Raw genomic sequence first — 3,502 nt, 5'->3', positions numbered from 1 at the left:
ATTTGTTTTTTGGTCACACTATGCTGAGCAAGAATGCTTTAATGAGCCATCCTGGGCTATGGGCTATGTTCCACATAAGGTGGAAATCAGAATTGGTATTACTTTTGTGAAGGGTTTGAAGAATCAACTGTCTGCACATTATGTGTTTGCTGACCTCCACAGCACAGAGAGATATGGGAGATAAAAGTATATTCTTGACCAAAGGCTAAGGAAGGAATTGTATCCAGTGACCTTGAAAGAAAAAGTGGTTTAGATATAAGAGAGACTTATTATAGGTTTATACAAGAGAGTTATAACAGTAACCCTGGGGGTGTGTGTGTGTGTGTGTCTGTGTGTGTGTCTGTGTGTGTGTCTGTGTCTGTGTCTGTGTCTGTGTCTGTGTGTCTGTGTGTCTGTGTCTGTGCCTGTGTCTGTGTGAACAATCCAGTTGAGAGACATCAAAGGGAATAGGTTTTGTGGATGTAAACTTTCTGTGGATATACTGTATGAACTGTAAAAAATTCAACATTTAGTACAAGCACCCAGTCAAAAATACACAACCATAATAAAGGTCTCCTTTCGTTGCTTGAGGTTCATTATGAGTGTGTTCATAAACTTAATTTCATTGATGGGCAATGAGCAAAGTCCGCCGTGCATAAATTAAAGCTAATTTAATAACTACGATCCTAAGCACAAACATGGGTGGGTCAGCATAATGCTCCCACATGCCACATGATAGCTTTAGTTCAAGTGCAACAGACTTGGCTCATTGCCCATCAATGGAATTAGGGCTCAGTATGTTATTGTGGTGTCTGCAGATATATATCTACATGTCCTGAAGCAATAAATCAAATGATGACAACCATTGCTTCAAGCACAGCTTACCCTTAGCATTACTTTGTCTTGCTTTTATAGAAATACAATGCTGTTCAGATGGAATTTAGTTTACTTCATAAATTAAATGGAAATCATGAATTTTCGTGTCTAAACAAAAGTTCAAAGATGAACCATTCTGCAGTAATAGTGTCTGACTCTGGATATCTGACTCAGCCTTTGTTGAAACAGTGTGTGTTTGAGTGCAACTTCTTGTAGCTGTCAGAAAGCCTCAATATACAAAGTTAAAGCCCCATTACGCCCCATTTTTTGCTACTAAGATCCGCTTAAAGTTGAGGAGTGTAGCTCACTTTTAAACTGCTGTTGTAAATACAAAACGCACCTTGAGACCCCCCTTATAGACAACGCCAAAGTCATTGTCGACAAGCTGAAGGATATGGAACCAGCAAAGACAGCGACATGAGCCAAAGAAGCATATAGTCTCTGTTATCTATTCAGGTCTTAATGTGTCTGTATGTATATTCTCATCAGTAAACTGTTGTGCTCTTCTGTTATATAAGCAGAGGAGCCATCTGCCTGTTTTCAGTTTTTTTTTTTTTTTTTTTTTTAACTTTTTTGTAATTTTGCAGTCTTTTGGATTCTCATTCTAGGATGTACTCGGACAAGCCTACTTCCTTGCATTCTTGCTACCAGAAGTAAAGTAAGATTTGCTTTATGGTTTACTGTGTGTGTGTGTTTGTGTGTGGAGAACTGTAGCTGCAGCTCTGTCGTCATCTTCTTTTGAATAATTGATAAAGAGATTAATGTGATGCAGTGGAAATCATGCATGCCTACTCAACATCACAGCCACATAGACCAGATTAAGCATTACCTGGCATGGTGAAGTATAAGCCAGAAAAATTCATTTTTAAAATGGGAAAGGACTAATCTGCCTCGCTGTGTGCTGACAAAAGATGTAATTCACTCCATTTTGAACACCTGGCTCTCGCTGGTGGTCCTACTGTGAGAACACTGAGGGCTGGAATTCCATGTCCTCTCAATCTCCACCACATGTGTGCAGCAGATATAATCACCTCGTGCCTCATTTAAAAAAAAAAAGTTGGCACCATCCAAAGGAGGAGAACGATAAGAACCTTCCGGCACATTGATTGATGTTATCTTCAGAGCACCAAGTCAGCCTTCCCACTCCAATTACAAAACCCTGCACTGATAAAAATTAAAGTCACCTTCATGTACAATTTAGGAACCTCAGACGGGGGCAAAACAAGTGTGGGGGAGTGAAAAAAGAGATAAAGAATTAAATAAAATGTGAACAGAGATGGCATTGTGATTAAATCATGGGATGGAGTGGGTGGGGGAAAGGGGCGCAGCTAATTAAAGTGGAGCGAGGTTGTGGTGAATGCCCGCACTACTCCCCAGTGGACGGTCAGCGCAGAGAAAGGGAGCGCGAGCCGTGCTGATAGACATGGAGCTGGGTATTCACACATAATTGCTCACCCAGGGAGGTGCCACAGAGACCGGTGGCTTGCCGCACACACTCGAGGTGTCAGACTCTGTCAAGATGATGAAACTCCACTCAGCCCCCCCAAGTCCTGTGGTGAGACCGAGCAAGGTGCCGAGAGGGACGTCGATTTCAGATTTATAAATCTAAACTTGATGAAATATGAGGACACTCTCGGCTGACTCAGGCTTAGTAAGAATTTTAATTATTTATTTTATTTTTATTTTTAAAGGGTGGGGTGTGTGTGTATATGGAGGGGGCTCAGCATAGGAAGGTATACCCCATTTTACATAGGAAGTCATGTGGGACGTTGTGGACTTGATTTATGTCACAGTTAGAGCAAGGCACTCCTAGATTCGATCAAAGCACTAATCCACAGTCAAATTGATTTTTTTTTTCAGGTGTGTGATGTTTACTGGTATCCCAGGCAGATCAATTTAATTTCAGGAAACATCAAATGAGGTGCACGGTGAGTTTTATATTCCCTCTTCCCCCGAAGACTTTCGACTGGCTGGCGGAAAACCCATTGCACACGCTCAGACTGTGCTGCTCAAAGCCTGTAAGGGTAAAGGGCTGGGGAGTGTGAGACAATTTTGTCTGATATATGCCACAGTAGGACCCCTGCAAATGGGACTCAGTACGCACCGGGGCATACTCCATATGCAGAGCCTCCTGACACACACACATCATCAGAGGCAGTCATGGTTTCCCCCTTAGGGAGACATACAATTAGAGAGCAGACAGGAAGATGGACTACCAAAGGCCAGAAATAACCTAAAATGACAGGACTGTATGTGTGTGTGAGTGTGTGTGTGAGTGTGTGTGTTTTTTTTCTCTCCCATATAGATTACAAACCTGATAACGCTGTGTAATACTGTCTTTTCTTCTGGATGAAGGGGAGAGGGGTTGGAGTGATGTGGCAATTAAATTAATCAAATGTGATTGTTGTACTGTTAGCTTTGGTAGTGCAATCACTTTTGATTAATTTAATTGCTGCAGCTCTCCAGCTCTTTGCCTCTCACTTTTGAGGTATCCCTTTTGGACTGAAAATAAATCAGAAAAAAAATAAACAAATCTCCATGTTATCAAAGACAGCAATTTCTCCCTAACAATGGCAACAATATTGTGCTTACAAAAATGACCTATGTAATAATATAGTTCAAAGAAAAAGACCCTTATTAAATCATG

The sequence above is a fragment of the Sprattus sprattus genome (assembly GCF_963457725.1).
Source record: "Sprattus sprattus genome assembly, chromosome: 2".
NCBI classification, from domain to species: Eukaryota; Metazoa; Chordata; class Actinopteri; order Clupeiformes; family Clupeidae; genus Sprattus; species Sprattus sprattus.
This window is presented reverse-complemented; position numbering follows the sequence as displayed.